At 53.4% G+C, this 20,640-nt stretch overlaps 1 long non-coding RNA gene across 3 annotated transcripts in view; it reads left to right on the forward strand.

Moving 5' to 3' along the window:
* The window catches only part of LOC134911160 (uncharacterized), a 350,439-nt gene that overhangs the window by 35,313 nt on the left and 294,486 nt on the right, over nt 1-20,640 (forward strand). Inside the window, exon 1 of one of the 3 annotated variants that reach the window (XR_010176367.1) lies at nt 19,151-19,244. The exons of the other annotated variants lie outside the window; for them this stretch is intronic. This is a non-coding gene — a long non-coding RNA (uncharacterized LOC134911160). Of the gene's footprint in view, nt 1-19,150; nt 19,245-20,640 lie in introns of those variants that run through there. 3 annotated transcript variants of the gene reach the window in all.

A 20,640-nucleotide genomic window follows, 5' to 3' on the forward strand; every position in this document is an offset into this window, starting at 1 on the left:
GGTGCATGACTAAGTAAGAACAAATAATAATAAATGGACATAACTTCTTATGTCCATAACTATTCGCACGAGCGATTAATCCGCTCCAAACCAACACCGGAATATTGCTATTTAAATACTCTTCCGATGGGTACCAAACACCACTGTATGACTCCTGTTAGACCCTTCGCACAATACAAAGAGGGATTCCTCCGTTCAGGGACATTCTATATTAACCAAACTTTCAGAATCTATCAAAGGGACCATGATCTCTAAACTACGTTAATTGTGGAAATATGTAACGATTGGGTCGCACGCTACGACTACATACTCCTTACCGTAAATACGCATACCGATGCGAGCGGGTGCACGCATCAGCGGGTATGCGCTATCACGGGAAAGCGCACGCATGCGCAGCGCGGACCAGAGTGAGGTGCAAATATGGCAGTGTGCACAGAGATATTTTTCTGACTTTGACAACTGGGAGAAGTATTTTTTTTTATTATTGTTATTTATTATATACATCTTAAAATACTTATACTCCCTGTAACTCCCCCTCAGTGTCCCTGCCCTCACCCTCCCTGTAACTCCCCCTTAGTATCCCTGCCCTCACCCTCCCTGTAACTCCCCCTCAGTATCACTGCCCTCACCCTCCCTGTAACTCCCCCCTCAGTGTCCCTGCCCTCACCTTCCCTGTAACTCCCTCTCAGCATCCCTGCCCTCACCCTGCCTGTAACTCCCCCTCAGTATCACTGCCCTCACCCTCCCTGTAACTCCCCCTCAGTATCACTGCCCTCACCCTCCCTGTAACTCCCCCTCAGTATCACTGCCCTCACCCTCCCTGTAACTCCCCCTCAGTATCACTGCCCTCACCTTCCCTGTAACTCCCCCTCAGTATCCCTGCCCTCACCCTGCCTGTAACTCCCCCTCAGTATCCCTGCCCTCACCCTCCCTATAACTCCCCCTCAGTATCCCTGCCCTCACCCTCCCTGTAACTCCCCCTCAGTATCCCTGCCCTCACCCTCCCTATAACTCCCCCTCAGTATCCCTGCCCTCACCCTCCCTGTAACTCCCCCTCAGTATCCCTGCCCTCACCCTCCCTATAACTCCCCCTCAGTATCACTGCCCTCACCTTCCCTGTAACTCCCCCTCAGAATCCCTGCCCTCACCCTGCCTGTAACTCCCCCTCAGTATCCCTGCCCTCACCCTCCCTATAACTCCCCCTCAGTATCCCTGCCCTCACCCTCCCTGTAACTCCCCCTCAGTATCCCTGCCCTCACCCTCCCTGTAACTCCCTCTCAGTATCCCTGCCCTCACCCTGCCTGTAACTCCCCCTCAGTATCCCTGCCCTCACCCTCCCTATAACTCCCCCTCAGTATCCCTGCCCTCCCCCTCCCTGTAACTCCCCCCTCAGTATCCCTGCCCTCACCCTCCCTATAACTCCCCCTCAGTATCCCTGCCCTCACCCTCCCTGTAACTCCCTCTCAGTATCCCTGCCCTCACCCTGCCTGTAACTCCCCCTCAGTATCACTGCCCTCACCCTCCCTGTAACTCCCCCTCAGTATCACTGCCCTCACCTTCCCTGTAACTCCCCCTCAGTATCACTGCCCTCACCCTCCCTGTAACTCCCCCTCAGTATCCCTGCCCTCACCCTGCCTGTAACTCCCCCTCAGTATCCCTGCCCTCACCCTCCCTATAACTCCCCCTCAGTATCACTGCCCTCACCCTCCCTGTAACTCCCCCTCAGTATCACTGCCCTCACCCTCCCTGTAACTCCCCCTCAGTATCACTGCCCTCACCCTCCCTGTAACTCCCCCTCAGTATCACTGCCCTCACCTTCCCTGTAACTCCCAATCAGTATCCTTGCCCTCACCCTCCCTGTAACTCCCCCTCAGTATCCCTGCCCTCACCCTGCCTGTAACTCCCCCTCAGTATCCCTGCCCTCACCCTCCCTATAACTCCCCCTCAGTATCACTGCCCTCACCCTCCCTGTAACTCCCCCTCAGTATCACTGCCCTCACCCTCCCTGTAACTCCCCCTCAGTATCCCTGCCCTCACCCTGCCTGTAACTCCCCCTCAGTATCACTGCCCTCACCTTCCCTGTAACTCCCCCTCAGTATCCCTGCCCTCACCCTGCCTGTAACTCCCCCTCAGTATCCCTGCCCTCACCCTCCCTATAACTCCCCCTCAGTATCACTGCCCTCGCCCTCCCTGTAACTCCCCCTCAGTATCACTGCCCTCACCCTCCCTGTAACTCCCCCTCAGTATCCCTGCCCTCACCCTCCCTGTAACTCCCCCTCAGTATCCCTGCCCTCACCCTCCCTGTAACTCCCCCTCAGTATCCCTGCCCTCACCCTGCCTGTAACTCCCTCTCAGTATCCCTGCCCTCACCCTACCTGTAACTCCCCCTCAGTATCACTGCCCTCACCTTCCCTGTAACTCCCCCTCAGTATCCCTGCCCTCACCCTCCCTGTAACTCCCCCTCAGTATCACTGCCCTCACCCTCCCTGTAACTCCCCCTCAGTATCCCTGCCCTCACCCTCCCTGTAACTCCCCCTCAGTATCCCTGCCCTCACCCTCCCTGTAACTCCCCCTCAGTGTCCCAGCCATCACCCTCCCTATAACTCCCCCTCAGTGTCCCAGCCATCACCCTCCCTATAACTCCCCCTCAGTATCACTGCCCTCACCCTCCCTGTAACTCCTCCTCAGTATCACTGCCCTCACCCTCCCTGTAACTCCCCCTCAGTATCCCTGCCCTCACCCTCCCTGTAACTCCCCCTCAGTGTCCCAGCCATCACCCTCCCTATAACTCCCCCTCAGTGTCCCTGCCCTCACCCTCCCTATAACTCCCCCTCAGTGTCCCTGCCCTCACCCTCCCTGTAACTCCCCCTCAGTATCACTGCCCTCACCCTCCCTGTAACTCCCCCTCAGTATCACTGCCCTCACCCTCCCTGTAACTCCCCCTCAGTATCCCTGCCCTCACCCTCCCTGTAACTCCCCCTCAGTATCCCTGCCCTCACCTTCCCTGTAACTCCCCCTCAGTATCACTGCCCTCACCCTCCCTGTAACTCCCCCTCAGTATCCCTGCCCTCACCCTGCCTGTAACTCCCCCTCAGTATCACTGCCCTCACCTTCCCTGTAACTCCCCCTCAGTATCCCTGCCCTCACCCTGCCTGTAACTCCCCCTCAGTATCCCTGCCCTCACCCTCTCTCTAACTCCCCCTCAGTATCACTGCCCTCACCCTCCCTGTAACTCCCCCTCAGTATCACTGCCCTCACCCTCCCTGTAACTCCCCCTCAGTATCCCTGCCCTCACCCTCCCTATAACTCCCCCTCAGTATCCCTGCCCTCACCCTCCCTGTAACTCCCCCTCAGTATCCCTGCCCTCACCCTCCCTGTAACTCCCCCTCAGTATCACTGCCCTCACCCTCCCTGTAACTCCCCCTCAGTGTCCCTGCCCTCACCCTCCCTGTAACTCCCCCTCAGTATCCCTGCCCTCACCCTCCCTGTAACTCCCCCTCAGTGTCCCAGCCATCACCCTCCCTATAACTCCCCCTCAGTGTCCCAGCCATCACCCTCCCTATAACTCCCCCTCAGTATCACTGCCCTCACCCTCCCTGTAACTCCTCCTCAGTATCACTGCCCTCACCCTCCCTGTAACTCCCCCTCAGTATCCCTGCCCTCACCCTCCCTGTAACTCCCCCTCAGTGTCCCAGCCATCACCCTCCCTATAACTCCCCCTCAGTGTCCCTGCCCTCACCCTCCCTATAACTCCCCTTCAGTGTCCCTGCCCTCACCCTCCCTGTAACTCCCCCTCAGTATCACTGCCCTCACCCTCCCTGTAACTCCCCCTCAGTATCACTGCCCTCACCCTCCCTGTAACTCCCCCTCAGTATCCCTGCCCTCACCCTCCCTGTAACTCCCCCTCAGTATCACTGCCCTCACCTTCCCTGTAACTCCCCCTCAGTATCACTGCCCTCACCCTCCCTGTAACTCCCCCTCAGTATCCCTGCCCTCACCCTGCCTGTAACTCCCCCTCAGTATCACTGCCCTCACCTTCCCTGTAACTCCCCCTCAGTATCCCTGCCCTCACCCTGCCTGTAACTCCCCCTCAGTATCCCTGCCCTCACCCTCCCTATAACTCCCCCTCAGTATCACTGCCCTCACCCTCCCTGTAACTCCCCCTCAGTATCACTGCCCTCACCCTCCCTGTAACTCCCCCTCAGTATCCCTGCCCTCACCCTCCCTATAACTCCCCCTCAGTATCCCTGCCCTCACCCTCCCTGTAACTCCCCCTCAGTATCCCTGCCCTCACCCTGCCTGTAACTCCCTCTCAGTATCCCTGCCCTCACCCTGCCTGTAACTCCCCCTCAGTATCACTGCCCTCACCCTCCCTGTAACTCCCCCTCAGTATCACTGCACTCACCTTCCCTGTAACTCCCCCTCAGTATCCCTGCCCTCACCCTGCCTGTAACTCCCCCTCAGTGTCACTGCCCTCACCCTCCCTGTAACTCCCCCTCAGTATCCCTGCCCTCACCCTCCCTGTAACTCCCCCTCAGTATCCCTGCCATCACCCTCCCTGTAACTCCCCCTCAGCATCCCTGCCCTCACCCTCCCTGTAACTCCCCCTCAGTATCCCTGCCCTCACTCTCCCTATAACTCCCCCTCAGTATCACTGCCCTCACCCTCCCTGTAACTCCCCCTCAGTATCACTGCCCTCACCTTCCCTGTAACTCCCCCTCAGTATCACTGCCCTCACCCTCCCTGTAACTCCCCCTCAGTATCACTGCCCTCACCCTCCCTGTAACTCCCCCTCAGTATCCCTGTCCTCACCCTCCCTATAACTCCCCCTCAGTATCCCTGCCCTCACCCTCCCTGTAACTCCCCCTCAGTATCCCTGCCCTCACCCTGCCTGTAACTCCCTCTCAGTATCCCTGCCCTCACCCTGCCTGTAACTCCCCCTCAGTATCACTGCCCTCACCCTCCCTGTAACTCCCCCTCAGTATCACTGCCCTCACCTTCCCTGTAACTCCCCCTCAGTATCCCTGCCCTCACCCTGCCTGTAACTCCCCCTCAGTGTCACTGCCCTCACCCTCCCTGTAACTCCCCCTCAGTATCCCTGCCCTCACCCTCCCTGTAACTCCCCCTCAGTATCCCTGCCATCACCCTCCCTGTAACTCCCCCTCAGCATCCCTGCCCTCACCCTCCCTGTAACTCCCCCTCAGTATCCCTGCCCTCACCCTCCCTATAACTCCCCCTCAGTATCACTGCCCTCACCCTCCCTGTAACTCCCCCTCAGTATCACTGCCCTCACCTTCCCTGTAACTCCCCCTCAGTATCCCTGCCCTCACCCTCCCTGTAACTCCCCCTCAGTATCCCTGCCCTCACCCTGCCTGTAACTCCCCCTCAGTATCCCTGCCCTCACCCTGCCTGTAACTCCCCCTCAGTATCACTGCCCTCACCTTCCCTGTAACTCCCCCTCAGTATCCCTGCCATCACCCTGCCTGTAACTCCCCCTCAGTATCCCTGCCCTCACCCTCCCTATAGCTCCCCCTCAGTATCACTGCCCTCACCCTCCCTGTAACTCCCCCTCAGTATCACTGCCCTCACCCTCCCTGTAACTCCCCCTCAGTATCCCTGCCCTCACCCTCCCTGTAACTCCCCCTCAGTATCCCTGCCCTCACCCTCCCTGTAACTCCCCCTCAGTATCCCTGCCCTCACCCTGCCTGTAACTCCCTCTCAGTATCCCTGCCCTCACCCTGCCTGTAACTCCCTCTCAGTATCCCTGCCCTCACCCTCCCTGTAACTCCCCCTCAGTATCACTGCCCTCACCCTCCCTGTAACTCCCCCTCAGTATCCCTGCCCTCACCCTCCCTGTAACTCCCCCTCAGTATCCCTGCCCTCACCCTCCCTGTAACTCCCCCTCAGTGTCCCAGCCATCACCCTCCCTATAACTCCCCCTCAGTGTCCCTGCCCTCACCCTCCCTGTAACTCCCCCTCATTATCACTGCCCTCACCCTCCCTATAACTCCCCCTCAGTATCACTGCCCTCACCCTCCCTGTAACTCCCCCTCAGTATCCCTGCCCTCACCCTCCCTGTAACTCCCCCTCAGTGTCCCAGCCATCACCCTCCCTGTAACTCCCCCTCAGTGTCCCTGCCCTCACCCTCCCTATAACTCCCCCTCAGTGTCCCTGCCCTCACCCTCCCTGTAACTCCCCCTCAGTATCACTGCCCTCACCCTCCCTGTAACTCCCCCTCAGTATCACTGCCCTCACCCTCCCTGTAACTCCCCCTCAGTATCCCTGCCCTCACCCTCCCTGTAACTCCCCCTCAGTATCACTGCCCTCACCTTCCCTGTAACTCCCCCTCAGTATCCCTGCCCTCACCCTCCGTATAACTCCCCCTCAGTATCACTGCCCTCACCCTCACTGTAACTCCCCCTCAGTATCCCTGCCCTCACCCTCCCTGTAACTCCCCCTCAGTATCCCTGCCCTCACCCTCCGTGTAACTCCCCCTCAGTATCACTGCCCTCACCCTCCCTGTAACTCCCCCTCAGTATCCCTGCCCTCACCCTCCCTGTAACTCCCCCTCAGTGTCCCAGCCATCACCCTCCCTGTAACTCCCCCTCAGTGTCCCTGCCCTCACCCTCCCTATAACTCCCCCTCAGTGTCCCTGCCCTCACTCTCCCTGTAACTCCCCCTCAGTATCACTGCCCTCACCCTCCCTGTAACTCCCCCTCAGTATCACTGCCCTCACCCTCCCTGTAACTCCCCCTCAGTATCCCTGCCCTCACCCTCCGTGTAACTCCCCCTCAGTATCCCTGCCCTCACCCTCCCTGTAACTCCCCCTCAGTATCCCTGCCCTCACCCTCCCTGTAACTCCCCCTCAGTATCCCTGCCCTCACCCTCCGTGTAACTCCCCCTCAGTATCACTGCCCTCACCCTCCCTGTAACTCCCCCTCAGTATCCCTGCCCTCACCCTCCCTGTAACTCCCTCTCAGTATCCCTGCCCTCACCCTCCGTGTAACTCCCCCTCAGTATCACTGCCCTCACCCTCCCTGTAACTCCCCCTCAGTATCCCTGCCCTCACCCTACCTGTAACTCCCCCTCATTGTCCCTGCCCTCACCCTCCCTGTAACTCCCCCTCAGTATCCCTGCCATCACCCTCCCTGTAACTCCCCCTCAGTATCCCTGCCCTCACCCTCCCTGTAACTCCCCCTCAGTATTACTGCCCTCACCCTCCCTGTAACTCCCCCTCAGTATCCCTGCCCTCACCCTCCCTGTAACTCCCCCTCAGTGTCCCTGCCCTCACCTTCCCTGTAACTCCCCCTCAGTATCCCTGCCCTCACCCTCCCTGTAACTCCCCCTCAGTATCCCTGACCTCACCCTCCCTGTAACTCCCCCTCAGTATCCCTGACCTCACCCTCCCTGTAACTCCCCCTCAGTGTCCCTGCCCTCACCTTCCCTGTAACTCCCCCTCAGTATCACTGCCCTCACCCTCCCTGTAACTCCCCCTCAGTATCCCTGCCCTCACCCTACCTGTAACTCCCCCTCAGTATCCCTGCCCTCACCTTCCCTGTAACTCCCCCTCAGTATCCCTGCCATCACCCTCCCTGTAACTCCCCCTCAGTATCCCTGCCCTCACCCTCCCTGTAACTCCCCCTCAGTATCCCTGCCCTCACCCTCCCTGTAACTCCCCCTCAGTATCCCTGCCCTCACCCTCCCTGTAACTCCCCCTCAGTGTCCCTGCCCTCACCTTCCCTGTAACTCCCCCTCAGTATCCCTGCCCTCACCCTCCCTGTAACTCCCCCTCAGTATCCCTGACCTCACCCTCCCTGTAACTCCCCCTCAGTATCCCTGACCTCACCCTCCCTGTAACTCCCCCTCAGTGTCCCTGCCCTCACCTTCCCTGTAACTCCCCCTCAGTATCCCTGCCCTCACCCTCCCTGTAACTCCCCCTCAGTATCACTGCCATCACCCTGCCTGTAACTCCCCCTCAGTATCCCTGCCCTCACTCGCCCTATAACTCCCCCTCAGTATCCCTGCCCTCACCCTCCCTGTAACTCCCCCTCAGTATCACTGCCCTCACCCTGCCTGTAACTCCCCCTCAGTGTCCCAGCCATCACCCTCCCTATAACTCCCCCTCAGTGTCCCTGCCCTCACCCTCCCTGTAACTCCCCCTCAGTATCACTGCCCTCACCCTCCCTGTAACTCCCCCTCAGTATCCCTGCCCTCACCCTCCCTGTAACTCCCCCTTAGTATCCCTGCCCTCACCCTCCCTGTAACTCCCCCTCAGTATCCCTGCCCTCACCCTCCCTGTAACTCCCCCTCAGTATCCCTGCCCTCACCCTCCCTGTAACTCCCCCTCAGTATCTCTGCCATCACCCTCCCTGTAACTCCCCATAAGTATCCCTGCCCTCACCCTCCCTATAACTCCACTTCAGTGTTCCTGCCCTCACTCGCCCTATAACTCCCCCTCAGTATCACTGCCCTCACCCTCCCTGTAACTCCCCCTCAGTATCCCTGCCCTCACCTTCCCTGTAACTCCCCCTCAGTATCCCTGCCCTCACCCTCCCTGTAACTCCCCCTCAGTGTCCCTGCCCTCACCCTCCCTGTAACTCCCCCTCAGTATCACTGCCCACACCCTCCCTGTAACTCCCCCTCAGCGTCCCTGCCCTCACCCTCCCTGTAACTCCCCCTCAGTATCCCTGCCCTCACCCTCCCTGTAACTCCCCCTCAGTGTCCCAGCCATCACCCTCCCTATAACTCCCCTTCAGCGTTCCTGCCCTCACTCGCCCTATAACTCCCTCTCAGTGTTCCCGCCCTCACCCTCCCTATAACTCCCACTCAGTATCCCTGCCCTCTCCCTCTCTCTGTGTCCCAAGGGGGATGCCAGTCCCTTATTTTGCCATGGGCGCTCGGGCCCCTAGAAACACCTATGTCCACAGGGCAGTGATTTATCCATGCTAACACAGACATACACAGAAAATGGCTGGTGGTCGGAAGCCTTTAATCTACTGGGGTGGTCTTCAGTATGCCGGCTGTAGGGATCCCGGCGCACAGTATACCGGCGCCGGAATCCCGACAGCCGGCATACCGACACTTATTCTCCCACGCGGGGGTCCACGACCCCCCTGGAGGGAGAATAAAATATCGTGGCGGCATAGCTCATTTGCGCTCGCCACACTGTCGGTAAACTGGCGGTCGGGCTCCCGGCGCCGGTATGCTGGTCGGCGGGAGCCCGACCGCCGGCATACCATACTACACCCAATCTACTGTCATCTGAAAGTTTACTGGAGGATTTATGCTGCTTTCTAATCTCCTATATAATAGCCCAGCTCTGTGACTTTGTGCCTGTGTGTATAACGCATCTCTCATTGGGTTAGTGGCAGGTCTATCACACCCAGTCCACAGCTGATTGGGCGAGAAACGCCCTCCCACACAGCTTACATCCAATGGAAGGCTCTGCCCTTTGCCTGCTGTGTTTTCACAGAGCAGGATTAGCAATGGAACTGATGGAGCTGCAGCTCCAGCCCCACCCCCCAAAATAGGCCCACTGCATCTGCAGCAATATACCCTCCAACACTTTACACATAAACATTGATGCAAATTCGAAAAGGGGGCGTGGCCACGGGTACACCCGCGTGGCCACGCCCCTTTTCCTATACTTTCAATGGAAGCTTGGAGAGTAAAAAATCAGTACAGAGTATAAAAAAAAGGGACTGTACCTGCCAAAAAGGTGCAGCTGAAGGGTATGTCACTGCATCTGCAGCAAGTATCTGTGCTGTAGATAAGGAAAAAACATCCTTTTACTGCAGCGTCCTATGTCCTGCTGCCAGTCCGCCTGCCCCCTCCGGCATCAACAATCCCTACTCCCTAGCCATGGAGCAGGTGGAACAAAAGCTGCTGCGGCCACCGGCATAGATGTGTATGAAAGCGGGGCAGCGGAAGGCTTCCATAGCCCTCCCAGCGCCGCATACTCTGAGCCCCAGAGCCTCCTCTGCGCGTAATGTCACAGAAGTGCCTCCCAGCCACAGCCGCACCCAGATCCCCAGAGGCCCTGACTCCGCAACACAGCACCTGGGCTGCCGGCCTGGAAGCCCCGAGATGGCTAATGTAACGGATAGAGTGGGTGATATCGCGGAGGGTAATGTCTGGACGCTGAATCAATGTAAAGGGTGACAGTGCTGTGCAGTGCAGTGGGTGTGCAGTCAGTGCCGGTGCTAGGATGTTCGGCGCCCCCCTGCAAACTATAAATTTACACCCTCGCATACTTTACAAAGGCACAGCGCACATTATACCCCCTGTATCAGTGACGCTTACACATGTAATGCCCCATGTACCAGTGACACTTACACATGTAACGCCCCCCTGTATCAGTGACGCTTACACAAGTAACACCCCCTGTAGCAGTGACGCTTACACGCGTAACGCCCCCTGTACCAGTGACGCTTACACACGTAACGCCCCCCTGTACCAGTGATGCTTACACACGTTACGCCCCCTGTACCAGTGACGTTTACACATGTAACGCCCCCGTACCAGTGACGCTTTCACACGTAACGCCCCCTGTAGCAGTGACGCTTACACACGTAACGCCCCCTGTACCAGTGACGCTTACACACGTAACGCCCCCTGTACCATTGATGCTTACACACGTAACGGCCCCTGTACCAGTGATGCTTACACACGTAACGCCCCCCCCTGTACCAGTGACGCTTACGCATGTAATGCCCCCCCTGTACCAGTGATGCGTACAACGTAACGCCCCCCTGTACCAGTGCCGCCTACACACGTAACGCCCCCTGTACCAGTGCCGCTTACACACATAACGCCCCCTGTACCAGTGCCGCTTACACACGTAACGCCCCCTGTAGCAATGCCGCTTACACACGTAATGCTCCCTGTACCAGTGCCGCTTACACACGTAACGCCCCCTGTACCAGTGCCGCTTATACACATAACGCCCCCTGTAGCAGTGCCGCTTACACACGTAACACCCCCTGTACCATTGATGCTTACACACGTAACGGATGCTTACACACGTAACGCCCCCCCTGTACCAGTGACGCTTACGCATGTAACGCCCCCCTGTACCAGTGATGCGTACACACGTAACGCCCCCTGTACCAGTGCCGCCTACACACGTAACGCCCCCTGTACCAGTGCCGCTTACACACATAACGCCCCCTGTACCAGTGCCGCTTACACACGTAACGCCCCCTGTAGCAATGCCGCTTACACACGTAATGCCCCCTGTACCAGTGCCGCTTACACACGTAACGCCCCCTGTACCAGTGCCGCTTACACACGTAACGCCCCCTGTACCAGTGCCGCTTATACACATAACGCCCCCTGTAGCAGTGCCGCTTACACACGTAACACCCCCTGTAGCAGTGACGCTTACACACGTAACACCCCCTGTACCAGTGCCGCTTACACACGTAACGCCTACTGTACCAGTGACACTTACACATATTATGCCGCAGTCACACATACACACACAACAGACACACACATATATATATATATATATATATATATACAAACAGAGAACCCAGCACTCACCAAAGTAAACTCACTTATCCTCAACAATTCAATAAATAAATGATGGGGGTTTAGTTGGTGGATTGGCCAATGCACGGAAGCCTGTATACCGATTCAAGGTACACCACCTTCATACAGGTCCTACACTATCACAGAGTCTTAAAACCTGACTACCACACTGCTGCATCATCTGCCTGCTAGATGTAATGTGTACCTGCCACAGACTTTATGGCTTTTAAAGGCACACTAGTCACCTATTGCACTGGCTCAAAGATGATTGCTAAAAAACTAGAGATGAGCGCCGGAAATTTTTCGGGTTTTGTGTTTTGGTTTTGGGTTCGGTTCCGCGGCCGTGTTTTGGGTTCGACCGCGTTTTGGCAAAACCTCACCGAATTTTTTTTGTCGGATTCGGGTGTGTTTTGGATTCGGGTGTTTTTTTCAAAAAACACTAAAAAACAGCTTAAATCATAGAATTTGGGGGTCATTTTGATCCCAAAGTATTATTAACCTCAAAAACCATAATTTACACTCATTTTCAGTCTATTCTGAATACCTCACACCTCACAATATTATTTTTAGTCCTAAAATTTGCACCTAGGTCGCTGGATGACTAAGCTAAGCGACCCTAGTGGCCGACACAAACACCGGGCCCATCTAGGAGTGTCACTGCAGTGTCACGCAGGATGGCCCTTCCAAAAAAACACTCCCCAAACAGCACATGACGCAAAGAAAAAAAGAGGCGCAATGAGATAGCTGTGTGAGTAAGATAAGCGACCCTAGTGGCCGACACAAACACCGGGCCCATCTAGGAGTGTCACTGCAGTGTCACGCAGGATGTCCCTTCCAAAAAACCCTCCCCAAACAGCACATGACGCAAAGAAAAAAAGAGGCGCAATGAGGTAGCTGTGTGAGTAAGATAAGCGACCCTAGTGGCCGACACAAACACCGGGCCCATCTAGGAGTGTCACTGCAGTGTCACGCAGGATGTCCCTTCCAAAAAACCCTCCCCAAACAGCACATGACGCAAAGAAAAAAAGAGGCGCAATGAGGTAGCTGTGTGAGTAAGATAAGCGACCCTAGTGGCCGACACAAACACCGGGCCCATCTAGGAGTGTCACTGCAGTGTCACGCAGGATGTCCCTTCCAAAAAACCCTCCCCAAACAGCACATGACGCAAAGAAAAAAAGAGGCGCAATGAGGTAGCTGTGTGAGTAAGATAAGCGACCCTAGTGGCCGACACAAACACCGGGCCCATCTAGGAGTGTCACTGCAGTGTCACGCAGGATGTCCCTTCCAAAAAACCCTCCCCAAACAGCACATGACGCAAAGAAAAAAAGAGGCGCAATGAGGTAGCTGTGTGAGTAAGATAAGCGACCCTAGTGGCCGACACAAACACCGGGCCCATCTAGGAGTGGCACTGCAGTGTCACGCAGGATGTCCCTTCCAAAAAACCCTCCCCAAACAGCACATGACGCAAAGAAAAATTAAAGAAAAAAGAGGTGCAAGATGGAATTGTCCTTGGGCCCTCCCACCCACCCTTATGTTGTATAAACAGGACATGCACACTTTAACCAACCCTTCATTTCAGTGACAGGGTCTGCCACACGACTGTGACTGAAATGACGGGTTGGTTTGGACCCCCACCAAAAAAGAAGCAATTAATCTCTCCTTGCACAAACTGGCTCTACAGAGGCAAGATGTCCACCTCATCATCATCCTCCGATATATCACCGTGTACATCCCCCTCCTCACAGATTATCAATTCGTCCCCACTGGAATCCACCATCTCAGCTCCCTGTGTACTTTGTGGAGGCAATTGCTGCTGGTCAATGCCTCCACGGAGGAATTGATTATAATTCATTTTAATGAACATCATCTTCTCCACATTTTCTGGATGTAACCTCGTACGCCGATTGCTGACAAGGTGAGCGGCGGCACTAAACACTCTTTCGGAGTACACACTTGTGGGAGGGCAACTTAGGTAGAATAAAGCCAGTTTGTGCAAGGGCCTCCAAATTGCCTCTTTTTCCTGCCAGTATAAGTACGGACTGTGTGACGTGCCTACTTGGATGCGGTCACTCATATAATCCTCCACCATTCTTTCAATGTTGAGAGAATCATATGCAGTGACAGTAGACGACATGTCCGTAATCGTTGTCAGGTTCTTCAGTCCGGACCAGATGTCAGCATCAGCAGTCGCTCCAGACTGCCCTGCATCACCGCCAGCGGGTGGGCTCGGAATTCTGAGCCTTTTCCTCGCACCCCCAGTTGCGGGAGAATGTGAAGGAGGAGATGTTGACAGGTCGCGTTCCGCTTGACTTGACAATTTTCTCACCAGCAGGTCTTTCAACCCCAGCAGACGTGTGTCTGCCGGAAAGAGAGATCCAAGGTAGGCTTTAAATCTAGGATCGAGCACGGTGGCCAAAATGTAGTGCTCTGATTTCAACAGATTGACCACCCGTGAATCCTTGTTAAGCGAATTAAGGGCTCCATCCACAAGTCCCACATGCCTAGCGGAATCGCTCCGTGTTAGCTCCTCCTTCAATGTCTCCAGCTTCTTCTGCAAAAGCCTGATGAGGGGAATGACCTGACTCAGGCTGGCAGTGTCTGAACTGACTTCACGTGTGGCAAGTTCAAAGGGCATCAGAACCTTGCACAACGTTGAAATCATTCTCCACTGCACTTGAGACAGGTGCATTCCACCTCCTATATCGTGCTCAATTGTATAGGCTTGAATGGCCTTTTGCTGCTCCTCCAACCTCTGAAGCATATAGAGGGTTGAATTCCACCTCGTTACCACTTCTTGCTTCAGATGATGGCAGGGCAGGTTCAGTAGTTTTTGGTGGTGCTCCAGTCTTCTGTACGTGGTGCCTGTACGCCGAAAGTGTCCCGCAATTCTTCTGGCCACCGACAGCATCTCTTGCACGCCCCTGTCGTTTTTTAAAAAATTCTGCACCACCAAATTCAAGGTATGTGCAAAACATGGGACGTGCTGGAATTTGCCCATATTTAATGCACACACAATATTGCTGGCGTTGTCCGATGCCACAAATCCACAGGAGAGTCCAATTGGGGTAAGCCATTCCGCGATGATCTTCCTCAGTTGCCGTAAGAGGTTTTCAGCTGTGTGCGTATTCTGGAAACCGGTGATACAAAGCGTAGCCTGCCTAGGAAAAAGTTGTCGTTTGCGAGATGCTGCTACTGGTGCCGCCGCTGCTGTTCTTGCGGCGGGAGTCCATACATCTACCCAGTGGGCTGTCACAGTCATATAGTCCTGACCCTGCCCTGCTCCACTTGTCCACATGTCCGTGGTTAAGTGGACATTGGGTACAGCTGCATTTTTTAGGACACTGGTGACTCTTTTTCTGAGGTCTGTGTACATTTTCGGTATCGCCTGCCTAGAGAAATGGAACCTAGATGGTATTTGGTACCGGGGACACAGTACCTCCAACAAGTCTCTAGTTGGCTCTGCAGTAATGATGGATACTGGAACCACGTTTCTCACCACCCAGGATGCCAAGGCCTCAGTTATCCGCTTTGCAGCAGGATGACTGCTGTGATATTTCATCTTCCTCGCAAAGGACTGTTGGACAGTCAATTGCTTACTGGAAGTAGTACAAGTGGTCTTCCGACTTCCCCTCTGGGATGACCATCGACTCCCAGCAGCAACAACAGCAGCGCCAGCAGCAGTAGGCGTTACACGCAAGGATGCATCGGAGGAATCCCAGGCAGGAGAGGACTCGTCAGAATTGCCAGTGACATGGCCTGCAGGACTATTGGCATTCCTGGGGAAGGAGGAAATTGACACTGAGGGAGTTGGTGGTGGGGTGGTTTGCGTGAGCTTGGTTACAAGAGGAAGGGATTTACTGGTCAGTGGACTGCTTCCGCTGTCACCCAAAGTTTTTGAACTTGTCACTGACTTATTATGAATGCGCTGCAGGTGACGTATAAGGGAGGATGTTCCGAGGTGGTTAACGTCCTTACCCCTACTTATTACAGCTTGACAAAGGCAACACACGGCTTGACAAATGTCCGCATTTCTGGTGAAATACTTCCACACCGAAGAGCTGATTTTTTTGGTATTTTCACCAGGCATGTCAACGGCCCTATTCCTCCCACGGACAACAGGTGTCTCCCCGGGTGCCTGACTTAAACAAACCACCTCACCATCAGAATCCTCCTTGTCAATTTCCTCCCCAGCGCCAGCAACACCCATATCCTTTCTCATCCTGGTGTACTTCAACACTGACATTTTCAATCTGACTATCAGGAACTGGACTGCGGGTGCTCCTTCCAGCACTTGCAGGGGGCGTGCAAATGGTGGAAGGCGCATGCTCTTCACGTCCAGTGTTGGGAAGGTCAGGCATCGCAACCGACACAATTGGACTCTCCTTGTGGATTTGGGATTTCGAAGAACGCACAGTTCTTTGCGGTGCTTTTGCCAGCTTGAGTCTTTTCAGTTTTCTAGCGAGAGGCTGAGTGCTTCCATCCTCCTGTGAAGCTGAACCACTAGCCATGAACATAGGCCAGGGCCTCAGCCGTTCCTTGCCACTCCGTGTGGTAAATGGCATATTGGCAAGTTTACGCTTCTCCTCCGACAATTTTATTTTAGGTTTTGGAGTCCTTTTTTTACTGATATTTGGTGTTTTGGATTTGACATGCTCTGTACTATGCCATTGGGCATCGGCCTTGGCAGACGACGTTGCTGGCATTTCATCGTCTCGGCCATGACTAGTGGCAGCAGCTTCAGCACGAGGTGGAAGTGGATCTTGATCTTTCCCTAATTTTGGAACCTCAACATTTTTGTTCTCCATATTTTAATAGGCACAACTAAAAGGCACCTCAGGTAAACAATGGAGATGGATGGATACTAGTATACAATTATGGATGGACTGCCGAGTGCCGACACAGAGGTAGCTACAGCCGTGGACTACCGTACTGTGTCTGCTGCTAATATAGACTGGATGATTGATAATGAGATGAAATCAATATATATATGTATGTATATATAATATCACTAGTACTGCAGCCGGACAGGTAGATAATATATTTATTAGGTATTGGTAATGATGACTGATGACGGACCTGCTGGACACTGTCAGCTCAGCAGCACCGCAGACTGCTACAGTAAGCTACTATACTATAGTAGTATGTACAAAGAAGAAAGAAAAAAAAAAAACCACGGGTAGGTGGTATACAATATTATATATATATATATATTATATACAATTATATATATATTAAACTGGTGGTGATTGATTATTAAACTGGTGGTCAGGTCACGTTGCAACTTGCAACTAGTACTCCGAGTCCTAAGCAGACAATCACAAAATATATTATTATACTGGTGGTCAGTGTGGTCACAACAATGGCAGTGTGGCACTGACTCTGGCAGCAAAAGTGTGCACTGTACGTTATATGTACTCCTGAGTCCTGCTCTCAGACTCTAACTGCTCCCCACTGTCAGTGTCTCCCCCACAAGTCAGATAATACACTTACAGTCACACTATCTAATCTATAAATATCACTTCAGCAAGTAGTATAGTAGTATACAGTATAGTAGTACTCCTCCTAATAATGCTCCCCAAAATACTGTGTCTCTCTCTTCTCTAAACGGAGAGGACGCCAGCCACGTCCTCTCCCTATGACTCTATAAATATCACTTCAGCAAGTAGTAGAGTAGTATACAGTATAGTAGTACTCCTCCTAATAATGCTCCCCAAAATACTGTGTCTCTCTCTTCTCTAAACGGAGAGGACGCCAGCCACGTCCTCTCCCTATGACTCTATAAATATCACTTCAGCAAGTAGTAGAGTAGTATACAGTATAGTAGTACTCCTCCTAATAATGCTCCCCAAAATAGTATACTGTGTCTCTCTCTTCTCTAAACGGAGAGGACGCCAGCCACGTCCTCTCCCTATGACTCTATAAATATCACTTCAGCAAGTAGTATAGTAGTATACAGTATAGTAGTACTCCTCCTAATAATGCTCCCCAAAATACTGTGTCTCTCTCTTCTCTAAACGGAGAGGACGCCAGCCACGTCCTCTCCCTATGACTCTATAAATATCACTTCAGCAAGTAGTAGAGTAGTATACAGTATAGTAGTACTCCTCCTAATAATGCTCCCCAAAATACTGTGTCTCTCTCTTCTCTAAACGGAGAGGACGCCAGCCACGTCCTCTCCCTATGACTCTATAAATATCACTTCAGCAAGTAGTAGAGTAGTATACAGTATAGTAGTACTCCTCCTAATAATGCTCCCCAAAATACTGTGTCTCTCTCTTCTCTAAACGGAGAGGACGCCAGCCACGTCCTCTCCCTATGACTCTCAATGCACGTGTGAAAATGGCGGCGACGCGCGGCTCCTTATATAGAATCCGAGTCTCGCGAGAATCCAACAGCGGGATGATGACGTTCGGGCGTGCTCGGGTTAACCGAGCAAGGCGGGAGGATCCGAGCCTGCTCGGACCCGTGGAAAAAAGCTGAAGTTCGGGCGGGTTCGGACTCAGAGGAACCGAACCCGCTCATCACTATAAAAAACAGCTGAGACAGGTTCAGGATAATAAAGTCCACACAGGGGTGCATGAGAAAGCTAGTGGCCACGGTTAATAAGAGCTAACCATAGATTAACCCCTTCATATACACACAGAAGAAAAACCACAGCACTCACCGCACCAGAAGCGGGGCACAGCTATGCACTTACCACTCACAGGGTGGGGTGCATGTAACACTGCACTCTCCACCACAGAAGCGGGGTACACAGCTGTACTTACCACTCACAGGGCGGGGTGCATCTATGGTTAGCTCTTATTTGAGCCAGTGCAATAGGTGACTAGTGGAGAAGCTGCCCATGGCAACCAATCAGCATTGACGTAACATTTATAATTGCATACTATAAACTTATACAGAGCAGCTGATTGGTTGCCATGGGCAACTTCTCCACTGGCTCACTTCTCCACTTTTATCACTGCTTAGTACATGTCCCCCTATGTCTTTTGCCACAGATGTGTCTGCACCTTTATGCTAATGCGATGGTAGGGTCTGAGCATACTGTGACGCCCACTTGCAATAGCGCTAATCCTTTTTGGTGCGTCATAGACGCACAATCATCCGCACCATCAAAGCTTGCAGCAGCACTATGGCAAATGCAATTTCCCCATGTGGCCATAGCATCCTGTGTCAGTGCTACTACGTCTTTAGACTCAGCCACTGTCAGCGACACACCCACGCCTGGCTAACTACCAGGGACGTGCAGTCAGGGGAGGCAGGTGAGGCAGTGCCTCACCTGTCATACTGCCTGTAATTCTCTAGAGTTTTGGCTATAGAAACTATTAGAATAACACAAAGAAGATAATCATAACTTACAAGCATCTTCTTTGTATTGCTGTAATAATTTTCTATAGGCAAAACCCTTCAGATTTGCAGGGTTCCCTGCAGGAAAAGACAAGAAATGAGGCAGTAGGAGATCTGCCTCAGCTTTGTATAGTCAGACACTGCATGCAGAGCTGGGGGCGGGGCTACACAGCGGCCATTAATACAGTAAAGAGCCATGTGAGGCATGCCTCACAGTGGGGGGCGTGCCTTGTACTTTGGTGACCAATCACAGACGTCCAGGAAGACACTGGAGCTCGGTAGCACTGAGGGGCCGAGGGCAGAGATGGCAGCAGGGGACAACAGACATGGTGACCTGAAGGAGAACTACTACACAGATAGAGGTAAGAGCAGTAGTAGTGTGACCAGCTGTCACTGGCCGGGCTCCCTGCACCATTTATTTCTCCTGCCAGATAATAGGTATACTCCCATCCCAGGGCGGGGGGCTGACTACATGTGCCCTGCAGGACTCTCCTATCCCTCTTCTCAGGAGAGCATCTGTCCCTGTCTTCTGAACCAAGTGCTGGCAGGAAAATTGAGATCTGCACTTTGCCAGCATTTTGTGCTGACACAGGTCCACCTTGCACCAGCTCCAATTAGCCACCTGATCAGAAAAGAACTGTAAGACAAGGGGTCAGGAATTTACTAAGATCATGTGCTGTGCACACTGTTATTAGTGGATCCTGGATACACCTTTTTGCATAAGAGCTGGGCTAGTGTAAGTTATGTACAGTGATAATGCACTTTCTTGCACAGGAAGCTTCCAGGAGATTTCTGTGAATGATCTAGTAGCAGCACCATCCAGGACAGAGACCCCAGGGACCTGTGACTTGCACAACCAATAACCTGCCTGTTTCTTCACTACAGGATGCACTAATGATCTCCAATAAGTGACCAAAATATTTAATATTGCTTGATCGTGCTTGCAGGATTACCTTTCTCTAGAATGGTATCCATTCACATGGTCGACCATGTTATGGTCGACAGTCATTAGGTCGACAACTATTGGTCGACATTGACACATGGTCGACACATGAAAGGTCGACACATGAAAAGGTCGACATGAGTTTTTTAACTTTTTTTTCTTTTGGGGAACTTTTCCATACTTTACGATCCACGTGGACTACGATTGGAACGGTAATCTGTGCAGAGCGAAGCGAAGGCTCCATGCCCGAAGCATGGCGAGCGGACGCGGTGCACTAATTGGGGTTCCCAGTCACTTTACGCAAAAAACGACACCAAAAAAAGTAAAAAAAACTCATGTCGACCTTTTCATGTGTCGACCTTTCATGTGTCGACCATGTGTCCATGTCGACCATGTCAATGTCGACCAATAGTGGTAGACCTAATGACTGTCGACCATAACATGGTCGACCATTCATACCGGAACCCTCTAGAATGGGTTAGAGCAAAAAAGAGTGATACCATTTAGGAGTGCTTTTATTGGGATTTGCAATGTGCTATCTCCAAGCAGAAAGTCAATAACCCCCATACAATACATATATATGTGCATTGAATTAATCTTCAAGTAGCACATAACTTTCTTGTAATGCAGGTGTGTACATTTACCCCCATGTGTGCCTCCCCAGCTACCGACCTCACCGCACGTCACTGCTATCTACCCCCGTTACTTCCCAGGAACGCACACTGAAATCCACAGCTCTTGACTCCAAATTCGTTCTGCACCTCCCTGCTGTAACCATAAGGATGCATGCGCTATAGGAGGTAATCTAGACAAGA

This window comes from Pseudophryne corroboree, chromosome 4, assembly GCF_028390025.1.
Source record: "Pseudophryne corroboree isolate aPseCor3 chromosome 4, aPseCor3.hap2, whole genome shotgun sequence".
Lineage (NCBI taxonomy): Eukaryota > Metazoa > Chordata > Amphibia > Anura > Myobatrachidae > Pseudophryne > Pseudophryne corroboree.